This window comes from Pipistrellus kuhlii, unplaced genomic scaffold, assembly GCF_014108245.1.
Source record: "Pipistrellus kuhlii isolate mPipKuh1 unplaced genomic scaffold, mPipKuh1.p scaffold_m20_p_1, whole genome shotgun sequence".
Taxonomy (NCBI): domain Eukaryota; kingdom Metazoa; phylum Chordata; class Mammalia; order Chiroptera; family Vespertilionidae; genus Pipistrellus; species Pipistrellus kuhlii.
The window spans coordinates 23621537-23635828 of record NW_023425404.1 but is presented as its reverse complement, the minus strand read 5'-3'; the positions used below and the strand labels follow the sequence as shown (position 1 = coordinate 23635828).

The following is a 14292-nucleotide window of genomic DNA, read 5'->3' as shown; positions in this document are numbered from 1 at the left end:
TCCCTCCTCCTTCCCTCCCTCCCTCCCTCCCTCCCTCCCTCCCTCCCTCCTCCCTCCCTCCCTCCCTCTTTCTCCCCTCCATCCCCCCTTCCCTCTTCTCCCCTCCCTCCCTCCCTCCCTCCCTCTTTCTCTCCCCCTCCCTCTTTCTCCCCTCCCTCCTCCTTCCCTCTTTCTCCTCTCCTTCCCTCTTTCTCCCCTCCCTCCCTCCCTCCCTCCCTCTCTCCCTCCCTCCCTCTTTCTTTCTCACCTTCCTCCCTCCCTTTTTTTAAGCTTGGAAGTCTTTTCACTTTCTTACTTGGTGGCTGGCTTCTCCCAGAGCGTGCACTCCAAAGACATTAAGATGGAAGCTGCACAGTTTCTGATGATGATGTCTTAGACATCATGCAGCCTCACTGCAGCCACATCCTATTGTTCAGAAGCAGTCACAGCGTCTCAAAGATGAGGGCCCTGCTTCAAGAGGAGGGAGCCCCACAGGGGGGAACACGGGGAGGCAGGGCGGGAGGGTGTCTTTGGAGACAAGCTACCACAGGTGCCCAGTGTTGATTATGTTAGGTCCGCACTTAGCATTCAATAAATTCTTATTAAATGAAAACCTAGAAACTTGAGATAAATTGTTTTCTGAAAATGCCATTTGACCTTTAATTTCCTTTGCTGATGGGGTGGGCCCAGGGAGTGAGCCATGAAAAATGAGGCTTGGGCATAGCTGCAATCTAATCTCTGAAGAGCAAATAACCTCGAAGAAATTCACTTATGGGTGTAATTATATCCTACTGACAACTGGATATTTTATTCCAAGATTCTATTATCCTTTGTTATCTAACCAATATTTTCCTATTTATCCTCATTTTCTCACTCTAAATAGGGAGGCAGCTGACCGGATGCCCGAGCTCCTATTACACATGCTGTTGTTAAACATTATGAAGCTACTTCAGTGCCATTGCCTTTCCTTCCTAATTCATAACATTAGGAGTTCGGTGTTGGTTACAGCGACAGCCCATCTTCTCTCACACAAGACCTAGAGCTCAAGGCTTGTTTCTGAATATGGGGAGCAGAGAGGGAGCAGCCGTCGTGTCCCTGCCTGACTCCATCCGGGATGCTTTTGTTCAACTCCGCTTTGGCCTCAGCGGTGAAATCGATCCATTCACTTCCCACACAGTAACCACGTCTGACGGCCTTCCGATAGGGAACACATGCTGCTTTAAGATTTTTGTTAATTCAGTGTAAGGTGATTTCTCATTAACTATTTAAAGTTAGACCGCCTGCCTTCCCGGGACATAGAGCAGAGAAGAAGGTCGTACCCAGATGCAGAACTGAGCTGCCTGTGTGGAAGGATGTATAGACGACAGAGATGTGAAACACCACAGGGATTCAGCGTAGGGAGACACTACTCAGACCGGAGCGGCATTTATTGACTTCTGAAAAGGGTTTCGATAAATACATGTCAGAGTTAAAAACAGTCTCAACACAGAATCCAACACAACGGGGGAAGGGAGGGAGCTTTGTTTCTCTGTTTGCCAAACGTGCATAGGTGGCGAGGGGAGACCAGGTGGGTTAACCCCCTCGGTGCCCTCTCACCAGAAACCAGACGCCCAGAGGAGACTGTGTAGCCCCGAAAGGAAGCCTCGCGTCCTCTCCGTTTGTGCCAATCGGTGACACATCAGTAAGTGTGGCGGGTTCTCCGCTGTAGGTCCGCAGGTCCCCTGCTGGGCCGGGAGGCCTGGCAGAGGAACAGTCCCAGCTCACATTCGGGAACACATGTTCAGACGTGCACCTGGGGCCTTGAACAGCACAGGTCGGTGTTAGCTTGAGCCTGCGGACCAGCACTTTCTAGGTCAGAAGAATCTCGCCGCCCCTTCCCCTGACTGGGGCTGGCTTCCGGCTGAGTGTAGGGGATTTGGAGGGGGTTGGAGGTGGGTGTGGTTCTGCTGGTTCAGTTTCTAGGCGATAATACAATGCTTCCCTTTGACCTTGCATGTGATTCAGATCTGCCTCTCCTGGTCACCCCGCCTTTTCTTGGCAGCCCGTTTGCTGTGAGTGCGGCCACTCAGCCTTGGCTTTGCGCTGCCTCTGTCACCAGCAGCCCGGGTTCTGAGCGGGAAGCCGGGGGATTCAGAGCTCAGCTCTGGTATTGGCTGATGCCAGAGAAGTTCAAAACCTGGCTTAACGCCTGACTCCTCAGGTAATTGCTTCTCCTCCCTTATCTGTAAATGAGGCCGGGGAATAGGCCTCCTTTCACAGCTGGTGGATGGCAAAATTGCAGCGGCTTAAGGAAGGACTTACAACTGGTGATTGGATGGTCTGGAGCCACACTTTGGAATTATCACCTGATCCCAAATGGCACGCATTCTACTCTGGGGGGGGCGAGGGGGGGGGGGTTTGAGCAGCAAGAATCAACGAAATTAAGGACAAAGGAATGTACCATAAACCGCCTCACAAACCAGGGATTTGATTCATCGGAGTCATGAATCTGAGGGGGGAGTGTTGTTTTGCGTGTTCTCTGTGAAGCACGGCGCCCCTCTGTAGAGACAGAAATCCCGTCACAGATTGGGTGGTGCCTTTCCCCCTCTGATCGGATGTTATAATGCGTTCCGGCTGTGCAATTTGTAACTAAGAAAAAACACATTTTTACATAGCGACCACAATAAAGTCCACGCTAGGTTGTCAGGTAGCTTTTGAAGTCTGTAAAAACTCAATATTAGAAAGATAGTGGTATTTTATTTTATTTTATTTTATTTTATTTTATTTTATTTTATTTTATTTTATTGTTAAGGAAACATAGATTTTATGTAAGCAACAGAGATAAACAGGTTTATCTACAAAATCAACAGAATTGGAGACGGACAATCCATACTAAGCGGTAAAGATGAACCATGCATACGAAGCCAGTACCCAGAGGAGCACTGTGAAAGCAGGAAGGCTGCGGCAGGCCCCAGCCATCTGTGGGCTGAGAGCCTTCCGGGGGGGCTGAGATGGAAATTCCCAGAAGTTCTGATTCAGCAGACCCATTTTGAGGGCAAAGAAGCAGAATTTTTAGGAAGTGACTATCCCAGGTAATTCTGATACTATGGTGTGCACACTGAGAAATGGACTAGAATTCTAAAGTGGGTTTTGATCTGTGCAAAAAGCCAAAACAGATATTTAAAACCCAGGTAGTTTAAACTATCCTCAGGATGCATTCCTGAAATCCTCTTATTGTCCTCACTGAGTTAACTATTCTGTTTGTTAGGGAATTTATTTGACTGTGAGTTTCAAGAACCTGGACAACAGTGGCTTGCACTAAGGAGGATTTTTACTTTTTGGGACGGGAGCGGGTAAATAAGAAGTCTTGAGGTAGCAATCCAGGTGTGGTAGAGCCTCAAAGGATATGTCTGTGTCCAAACCCCTGAAACTGTGAATATTGCTTTATTTGGAAAAAGAGTCTTTGCAGGTATAATTAAGCTAAATATCTTGAGATCATGCTGGATTAGCCTGGTTGGCCTTAAATTCAATGACAAGTGTCCTAAGAGTGAAGCAGAGGATGGTTATGTTTGATAGGACAGGGTCTCAAGGTCTAGGTCAGTGATCGGCAAACTGCGGCTCAGGAGCTGCATGCGGCTCCTGAGCCGCAGTTTGTCGCTCTGTTGACTAATGAGTTTGCCCACCACTGGTCTAGGTCATTCTTACTAAATGCTGTTTCTTGCCGACTGTTACAATGTAGCATAGTATTTTGTAGATGCAGCTATAAATAGCATGAGCTGAAAGGAACTCAACTGGATGAAAGTAGCCAACTGCCCCCCCCCCCCCCCCCCCAAAAAAAAAATCAACATGTAATTAGCCAAATAGTGCATATAAACAATGGATAAGCCTTCCTTCCAGAAGGCAGAGCTTTGGATCTCAATAAAAATACCTTGCGACAAACATGTCTCATTCTTAAATAGAGCACCTGAAGCTGGAAAACCCTTGAGTTCAGTAACAATTAGATGGAAGAGGAAGCAACAATGTGACTACAGAGCAGAGATTGGAGTGATGTGGCCAAAAGCCCAGGAGCAGCCGCCAGAAGTGGGAAGAAGCAGAGAACGGATTCTCCCCCAAAGACCCTGGAAAGTGGCCTAACATGATTTCCCACTTGTGAAAGGATAAATCTCTTCTGTTTTAAGCCACGGAGTGTAGGATAATTTGTTACAGCAGCCTGCGGAAACTCATACATCAGTGTTGGTATAGAGGCTCTACCAGTCACACGTTTTCTACTTTCTTCTTCTTCTTCTTCTTTTTTTTTTTTTAATAAATCTTTATTGTTCAGATTATTACAAATGTGATCCTCTTCCCCGCCTCAATTGCTCCCCTTCACCAGGTTCCCACCCCACCCTCTGTCCTTTCCCCATCCCCCATTGTCCTCATCCATAGGTGCACAGTTTTTGTTCAGTCTCTTCCCGCACCCCCACTCCCCTTTTCCCTGAGAATCATCAGTCCACTCCCCTTCCATACCTCTGATTCTATTATATTCACCAGTTAATATTGTTCATCAGATTTTTAAATTCCCTTGGTTTTTAGATTCACTTGTTGATAGCTACGTATTTGTTGATCATAATTTTTATCTTTATCTTCTTCCTCTTCCTAAGTAACCTCCTTCAGCAATTCATATAATTCTGGTTTGGTGGTGATGAACTCTTTTAGCTTTTTTTTATTTGTGAAGCTCTTTATCTGTTCTTTGATTCTGAGTGATAGCTTTGCTGGGTAGATTATTTTTGGCTGTAGGTTCTTGTTATTCATCACCTTGAATATTTCTTGCCATTCCTGTCTGGCCTGCATGGTTTCTGTTGAGAAATCAGCTGACAATCTTATGGGTGCTCCTTTATAGGTCACTACCTGCTTTTCTCTTGCTTCTTTTAATATTCTCTCTTTGTCTTTTGCTCTTGGAATTTTAATTATGATATGTCTTGGTGTGGTCCTCCTTGAATTCCTTTTGTTTGGGGTTCTGCGGGCTTCCTGGACTTGTAAGTCTATTTCTTTCCCCAGGTGGGGGAAGTTTTCTATCACTATTTCTTCTAGTATTCTTTCGGTATCTTGCTCTCTCTCTTCTGGAATCCCCATAATTCTGATGTTGGTTCGCTTGAAATTGTCCCAGAGGTTTCTTACACTATTTTCAACTTTCTGGATTCTTTTATCTTCTCCCTTCTGCAGAGGAGTGTCCTCTGGCTCTTTGTGTTTTAAATCTTTGTCTTGATTCTTGCGATCTTCCAGTCTGTTTTTAGGACTTTGTATAATATTTTTTATTTCAGACAATGTTTTCTTCATTTCTTGTTGATCCCTTATTATTTCTAGTTGCTCCCTTTTCATATCCTCATAGGTCTCATTTATTTTATCGGCCTTTTTTAGGATATTGTTGAATAACCTTATAACTGTAGTTTTGAACTCAGTGTTCAATCTTTTCTTTTCCTCCATCTCCTTCCTTTGTGTCCTTCTTATCTGCATTTTAGTTGTTTCCCTGATTTGATGGAATAGCTTTGTGTGCTAGGTGTTCTGGTAGAGCCCAGTAGCACAGCCTTCCCAGTTACCTGCAGTGGACAGTCTTGGTGTAGCCCTTTGTGGGCTGTGTGTGCAGTCTTGTTGTTAAGCCTTGCTTATTGTTGGTATCACTGGGAAGCGTTGATCTCCAAGCCAGTTGGCTGTGAGGATCAGCAGTGTCTCAGCTAGGAGGGTTTCCGTACTCTGCTTGAATAGGGCGGGGTCTCGGGGTGGCGCAGATAATCTTTGGTTCCCTGTCAGTCTCGCCTTAGAAAAGTCCTGTTCATGGAGAGTTTTGGAAGATTGGTTGCAGGCGCGCACACCTCTTTGGTAAGGCGCAGACAAGCTTTGGATTCCTGCAAGTCCCTCCTTAGAGAAAGCCAGCCTCTGGGAGAGCTTCTGTGCTCAGCCACAGGTAGGGCGGAGTCTCGGGTTGGTGCAGACAAACTTTGTTTTCTCTTCGGCTCCTCCCCAAGTCCCGCAGTAATGGCCTCTGGCTTCACACACCTCCAAGAGATCTCTGCCCGCTGCCTGACAGTCTGGCCTCTCCCTGTCTGGGGCCGTTTATCAGAGCAATAGGGTGATTCTGTTTTCCTCTTGGACAAGAAAGCCAGCTGCGTTAGCTGTTCGCCCTCTCCGCGCCAGGAGTAAGCCAGTAGCGAACTCAGCCTGGCCCGCCCTCTCTGCGTGCAGGGAGTAAGCCAGCAGCAATCTCGGTCTGGCCCTTCCTCTCTGCACCGGGATTAAGCCAGTGCCTTTTCGCGCACACAGTTCTCCGTACCTTCACAGTTCCTGAGGTTCAGCGTGCCTTCTCTCTCCTTCCCAGATGGCAGAGCCTCCTCTCAGCCAGCCGTCTGGCGCTTCAGGGCAATGCCTCCCCTGTTTTTCAGTTTTAAATTCAAATTTGTTGTGGTAGGCTGCATTCGGGTGTCTACCCTATGCCGCCATCTTGGTTTCTCACGTTTTCTACTTTCTGCTAAGCCATCCTTAGCTTGTTGACTCATGGTCATGAGGTAGCTGTCCCATCTCCTGCATGATGTCTGTGTTCCAGGCCAGAGGAATAAGAAAGAGCAAAAGGAAAGACTCAGGGAATGCATGTGCCTCCATTTTAAGGAGATTTTCAGAAGCCCCCACCTAGTAAGTTTCTATTATCTCTCATTGGCCAGACCTGAGTCAAATAGCCACCCTACAAGAGAAGTTTAAGAAAGTACCTTTAAAAAAATCAGATAAATTGCCACATCCAACAAAATTGGGGTTTTATTGGTAAAAGGGAGGATGGATGATGGATGGATATTGTGTGGGTAACTTCTGCCAAGGCAACAAACCCTAATGCCCTGGTAAAGTGTCTCTTCTTTCAGACCCAGGTAGCAAGAGACTAAGACGGTCTGGTCTGAGTTACTTGAAAACAATAAATGAGAAGTAGGGAGTCCGTCTTGACCAATCCTTGGTGATTAATACATTCATATCTTAAAGGGGTCAACCTGAAGTAAAGGAGCTTCTGTGACCTGTTGATCTCATTTTGTTCTTAAAGGAAGTTTGCTTTTGACCTCAAAATGGCAAGTTTCTTGCCTGTGACCCACATGTTTTGCAAACTTGGAGCCCTAGAGTTCTTAATGAACACATCTTGTTAAGGACAAAATTTTAAGTTGGCTACTTTCTCTTATTATCCCAAGCATACTAATATACTAAAAGTAATGTTTGCTTGGAATTGACTGACTAGCAGCTTCGATGATGTAGTGGGAAGAATCCTTCAATCCCTAATGCTTCAGAGCATTTCTAAGTGGCTTTATGAGTTTGTAGGAATCCCATGTTTTAATGGGAATACTGCATGATTGTAAAGGAAAATGCAGCAATAGTGGGGTGGCTCTTTTTTTGGGGGGTGGGGATGTTTCTTTTTTGGAGGGGAAATTTCAGAAAAATAGGAAAGACATAAAAATGATATAGTTAGTGTCTTTCAAGTTTCAAAATTCAAACTTTAGTTAAAAATTCACATAGTTCACAGATCCCAGCCTTTGTTACAGTTACAAGCAGATGTCTGTGTATAGTTTGGAAGCTTTTGCTTTGAGTGGTCTTTGGAGCTCTGCTTCCATTAACAAGGACAGAGTGCTGCTCGACAGGATCCCATTCTTTCCCATGCACACAGTCCTTGCTGTCAGTGAGGCTCTTGGTGTCTGCCTTTTAGGCGAAGATACTGACTTTGCTGGCTTTTGAGCAGGACAAGTGATGTTTCTCTCCTGGTGAACAACGGGCCCATGATGTTACTTTTAAGAGAGGATGGCTTCAGGGTGCTGAGTGCCAGTGAAATTATCAGCAGCAAGAGACCTTTTCATGGCAGCTCAGCACAGGTCTTTGTCGTCACACAATCTGGAAATGTGCTCTGTCTTTGCTAAGAGGAGCAAATACAGAAGGCAGGCTATTGTCATTTAAGGAGCCAAGGTCAAAGTAGTATTTGGCATAGACACTGGCAGGAATGTTAATATTAAACTGAAGTAGTTCCAAAAAAATGTCTTTCCATCTCATTCATGTCTTCAACTATGATGTCCTTGAGGATCAGGAGTAAGTAGTCCATGTTCCATGCAGCCTCTTCATCCTACACCTTGGAGGCCAGAAGAATGGCTCCCAGAACAGTCTTTTCCAATTAAAGGGATAAATGTCGATCTTGGCATAAATTAAAAACTTGGTTTTTTTTTTAGAATTAAAGTTTGACTTCCCTGGCCAGCCTTTAGTTCCCCAAAAGGGCCAGTGCGGTGGTACAAGCTCTGATCCATGGTCACTGGACTGTGAGCAAAGCTGCCTGGCAGCGCCCTGCTACAGACAATGGCTGCTGGTGGCCCGTCACCATCTCCTTTTCTGGTTTGACTGCCACATGTTATTCTTGCAGAACATATTTATATAAAACAGGATTCCTTGAGCCAAGCTTTTACATTTAGTGGTTCTCAATGGGGAGACATTTGACAGTGTTTGGAGACATTGTTAGTTGTCACAACTCCGCGTGGAAGGAGGTGCTACTGGTATCTAGAAGGTAGAGGCCGGGGATGCTGCAACCACCCCACAAGGCACGAGACAGGCTATGACAAAGGACTCTCCAATTCAAGATGTCCGTGGGGCCAAGGTTGAGAAATATAAAAAAACAGTAACTTAAAAAATATTTTATTGATTTCAGAGAGGAAGGGAGAAAGAGAGATAGAAACATCAACAACGAGAGACAGAACCATTGATTGGCTGCCTCCTACATGGCCCACACTGGGGATGGAGCCTGCAACCAGGACATGGCTCTAACCAGGAATCAAACCATGAATTCCTGGTTCATAGGTCAATGCTCAACCACTGAGCAACACTGGCCAGGCAACAATAACTTTTAAGGATAAAAATAAAAAACCTAAAGTTAAAAACCAACAACCCTTTTCCTAATATCCTTCCAATTCTTCCACAAAACCCAAAAGAAGCAAGTGAGATCCAAGTTGGCTGCTAGTTAGCTATGGATGAATTATTATTACTATTTTTAATATTATTGCCTGAATGAGGAAGATTCTATTTCTAAGTAAGATCACAGCAGGTAAAAAATTTTCAAAAATAAATAGTTAATATTTTCAGTGTTATGTTGCTTGACTTTTGTACAAGTTTTAAATGGAGAGCATTTGATATTGCCATGACTTTCCATGTTAGCACTTCCTGGGAGGGGAATGGCTGAGGCTGGCCTGTCAGGATCTCTGACAACTCGCAGACCATCCCCTGACCATCAAGGGGGTGGGGGTGTGATTTGCTTCCTGTTCAGTACAAATGGAACGAGGGGTTTGAGCCAGACAGTCATTAATTATTATGAATGCATCAGCACATATTGGTCAAAGGGGTGAAGGCTGTTGCACAATATATAATAATAGACATTCTTGAGAAAACTTGTGTAATGCCGCGGACTAATTGTGTTAGTCTATACTGTGTGATTTTTTTCCTTTCCATTTGCTGGCCCCCTCAGTATATATCCAAGTGAGGGTCTGTTAAGTAGATTAACTTAAACTCAAGAGAGATACCATTACTGTTTGAGGCATTGCATTACAAACAAGCCTGAGATGTCTCATCTTTTAAGTTCCAGTTAATTTACAATAAATGTTGTATTCCAATGAGTTGATTGCACACAAATCAAGTACAAATGATGGTCCTTGACAGTTTTCAAGTTGCTTCCACTTATCTTTCCACTGCAGCTTTTGTCCACAGTTCTCCAGGGTTTAGTAGACAGACAATTCGATGCTTAAAAATAATCACACCTACTTGGATGCTACAAGAGAAAAAGTTGGTAAAAACATCTGCGGACAATCCAGTCCTTCACTGACTGGAAGGACTAACCACAAGAGACAACACTCATGAATCATGTTTATTCCTCTTTTAGGCATTATTTGTATTCAAGCTTTTCAAAGCCCAAATTCAAAGATAAGTTTCTTTCCCCGAGTATTGGTATTTACATAACTCTCTGGACCTTGGAGTTTAAGCTCGTAAAAGTCAATAAGTGAATGTCTTTCTTAAGCATTTTAAAATTGTAGATGATCTTTGGCTACATTAGAGCATTTGCATTTTGGGAAGAGAAGTCTATTAAATGTTTGCTTTTGCCTGTAAAATATAACTGAGATTGGCTAACTGCTTGATGATTAAGACTGAATTCTCTCTGGGCTCACCTAAGTCTGTTTGAGAGCCTGACCCATGGTCAAGAAATGCAAATATAGCCATAGCTTGTTTGGCTCAGTGGATAGAGCGTCGGCCTGCAAACTGAAGGATCCCGGCTTTGATTCCAGACAAGGGCACATGTATGGGTTACATGCCCCAGTAGGGAGCATGCAAGAGGCAAGCAATCAATGATATTCTCTCATAACTGATGTTTTTGTCTCTCTCTCTCCCTCTTTCTTCTTCTCTGAAATCAGAGATCATTTTCAGATGCCTGAAAAGGTGCAAATACATGTGAGCATATATGAAAAATCATTCTTATGCCAATGGAGACATATGTGGAATTGTTTTTCCCCCCTAGTCTCTAAGTAGATGCATCTTTTCTATTTATCCTCCTGCTTCTCTATTTCCTGTCTTTTTCCCACCATTTCTACTAACCTTTTGACCCAATGTTGAGTGAATTCCTAGCTTTGAAAACACAGACTCTGTTGCTGCTTCCTGTTGCAGAGGGACTTGCTCAGCCATATTTTGACTCGGAGATATAAACAGTTATGCTTTGAGGACTTAAACCCCATAGAACTTTGAATCCTTAGGTTTTCTTAGAAATTCCCACCTGGAACTTTTTACAACCTCAGTTATTTGAAAGCAAATGGAACAGTTTGTGCTGATTTAGGGTATTGCGTCTCCAATTAACTCCAAAAAGCCTGCGTCTTAACCCCTAATACTTCAATCAAGAAAGATTTTCACAATTTGCACAGTTAGAACCATGTAATTTGGGCAAGTCATTTAACCTCTGTGGGTCTGTTTTCTTATCTATCACATGAGAGAAATTGTACTAAGTGAACTCAAATGTTTCTTCAAGGTCTAAAATTATATGATTCTATGATTTATTTTTCCATATGCACATTATCCTTTGTTGCATTGAAGTTGAAGGTCTGTAGCACACACCAGAAGTAAATAAAATCCAGCTTATAGACTTGTGGTAATATCCTAGCTTCCCAACCCTTGTTTGAATTTAAACTCCTTATGTACTTCTCTGAGGTGGGTTCTTTTATTCATAACATGGGGATAGTATTACCTACCTCAAAAGATTCTCATGAGAATCAAGAAGTAATTTTAATTAAATCAATAATTTTAATTAAAGAGATCATTTTCAGATGCCTGAAATAGTGCCTGGCACTTAGTAGATGTTCAGTGAATTTTACTTCCCTTCTCTTCTGGAGAATCATAATAAAATTCTCTTAAGTGCCCTGATTTCTTCCAAGTTTGCAAATCACTCCTCATGAAATAGACATTGGCATGGCTGCCTCGATTTATTCAGGGTAGGTTCAGAGGGACAAGGTGAAATCCAGTTCAAAGGGTCTATTTCTTGCTGCAGACACAACTTCCTCATTTTTGTCATTAAGAGCTCTCCGGCAGCAAAAGCAACTTGGGATTTAACAGGAAAAAGCTATCAGCCAGATTGACACCTGTCAAAAGCTCAGTGTCAATAAACATTTACAAGAAGTGAAGCTTGATAAATGTGGCTTCATTCCAAGAAATGTGTGGTAATGGCCGCTTTGTGTCCAGTGTTAAGACCTTTCTAGGTTATTTTTCCATTCAGCATCAGTTTCTCTCCATTACAGAAGTAATTGGAACCAAGTATCTATGAAGAATTTTATAGATAACAACACTGGCTCATTTTTTAACTAGGAAAACACTAACAAAGGAAGAAATGTCCTTCTAAAATAAGACAGATTCCTTTATGCATCTAAGACCTAAGAATCCTTGCCTTCCTGCTGGAGATGAGCTTGCCATTCTTCATGCTGGTCAAACATAGCTCAGATTTATTTTGGCCAAAGAAGACTTTGTTAAGGCTTTGCTATGCTGATGGAACTGTAAGATTCCAGAACTGAAAGAGAACTCAGAAACGATACTCTGAATCCTTCTCCTTCCCCCATGTGGCAAGTGAATGAAGCCTGCCTAACTGGGTTGGTGGTGTAGCAATCAGGGCCCAAACTAAAGCATGGTGTTTGAGGGTCAAACTCTTCGTCCTTTTAGGGGAGTCAAGAGACAGAACAACAAAGTCAACCACCTAACCAATGGGACCAAAAGAGGAGCTGAGGATGGAATGAAGAGAGGGGAAGCAAATGAGCTGGAAGAAAAGCAAGTGGGCACGGATGTGCCTTGTAGTTGGCAGGTGCCTGGGGTGTAGGAGGGTCAGGCCAGTTTGGAAATTCAAGCGGACGATAAAGTCCAATCATTGTTTTCTGAAGAGACAACCACTGCACAGGGAAGCTAAGGAATAATGCTAACATTGACCCAGCTAGTTAGTTGGTATATTTCAAAATAACTAGACTTCAGAGAAGTCTGATTAAATATGGTAAAATTTACCTTTTTGGATATTTCACAAAAATGAGAGAGGTATTAGAAATAAAAAAGAGCTAAAGCCCGGTGTGGCTCAGTGATTGAGCATTGACCCATGAACCAGGAGGTCATGGTTCAATTCTTGGTTAGCACATGCCCAGGCTTTGGGCTTGATCCCTAGTAGGGGGTGTGCAGGAGGCAGCTGATCAATGATTCTCTCTCATCATTGATGTTTCTATCTCTCTCCCCCTCTCCCTTCCTCTCTGAAATGATAAACACACACACACACACACACACACACGTTTGTATTTTAAAAAAGAGATAAAGCTAAGGAATAAAGATGACAGGCGAGGCAACATCACAAGATGAGAGATGACAATAAAATCTGGAAAACAGGAGCAGTTGAATGAGCAGGCACGGACTTAGCAGAGTATAGAACTCTGAACTGCTCTGTGAGCAGACAGAGAAGCCAACAAGCACATGACAGCTCGGCCTGTAGAGCCCCAGAAAGGCCAAAGACCTGGGAGCACCCCTGGAGGCAAAGAACAGGAAACAGGCCGGCTGAATCTTTATCAGCTCGACCCCCTGTACTTCTTGGTCAAGAAGAGCTGCTAAGTTTCTGCTCTTTCCTTTTTAATGTTTACAGTGATTCGCTTTACGTTTGATATATGGTTCTGCCTCCACACGCAGACTGAATTGGGGAAAACCTGGATTTAAAAATGCTTATTTTGGAATTAGTTTAATTTAGCAAACATCTGCGTGTCTACTGTGCTGAGCTGATAACAGAATGACTAAGCCCCGAATTCCTTCCCTCTGAGTCTCAGAATCTCACTGGGCAGATAGACAGCCCAGCTAATTATAAACGTGGCAGAACGTGCTAAAGGCTGGGAGTGAGGTGGGAACTATAGGATCACAGAGGGAGGAGCCCATAGTCAAGCCTGGGGGAGGCACCAGCTTCTGAAAGAAGGGGTGTTGAACTGGATCATGAAATGTGTGACCGGGAGGGACAGGCTTCCGAGGAGCAAAGGCCCAGAGGCTTCTAAAGAATGTTCCTGGGAACACAGAGCTGTCAGATTGCGACTAACAAGTGGCACGAGGCACACTTTATGGGGGAAAAAAAAGTACATGTGAGGTTTATATTACAAATAGATATCGACATTTATCACATAGGATCTGGAGATTAGGAAAGGTTTGGTGTTAGCTTCTCTCTCCAGCCATTCCGCTAATGGTCTCACACTGTCCGAATGGCAAGCTCCAGAGGAATGTAAGGAATTATGCGTATTGTTCGTGGGTTGTCATTGCTATTATCACTTAGTCAGGGGGCTTAACAGGATCTCCCTGGATGAGCAGACTGTCACAGATAACCTTCCCGGAAGTGTCATTCTTTGGATATCCAGGAACGCAGGTGAGGGCGAGTCCCCGATGGAGCCATCAGACATCACAAAAGCCCCATGGGAGATATCTTGGAGCACGTAGGTTTTAGTGAGAGGAACCCTCTGGGCAGTCAGATTGGCCATACCTCCAGACTGCTTCACCCCGGCATAGTGGAGCACAGTAATAAGAGGACAGCTCCAGCTGAAGATGGAGTTAATGATCAACATGCCTATGTGATGAGTCCCATGTCCTGTTGTGGTGGCCCCTGGCAATCAAGGACCGGGGCCTGCATTGCTTGATTTCCCAGAGCTCATGTTGGTAGCCTGTCATCCAGAAATAGTAGAAGTTAGTAATGATCTTACCTGTTCTACTAACTAAAGAACTCCATAAATAGCTATTGAATAGTTTCCAGGTGCCAGGCATAGTTATGACTCA

The 14292-nt window shown here is 44.0% G+C and overlaps 1 pseudogene; it reads right to left on the bottom strand.

The window, feature by feature from the left end:
* LOC118709359 overlaps window positions 1-14084 on the bottom strand; it is a 54514-nt pseudogene extending 40430 nt beyond the window's left edge.
* Between the last annotated feature and the right edge of the window lie 208 nt (window positions 14085-14292).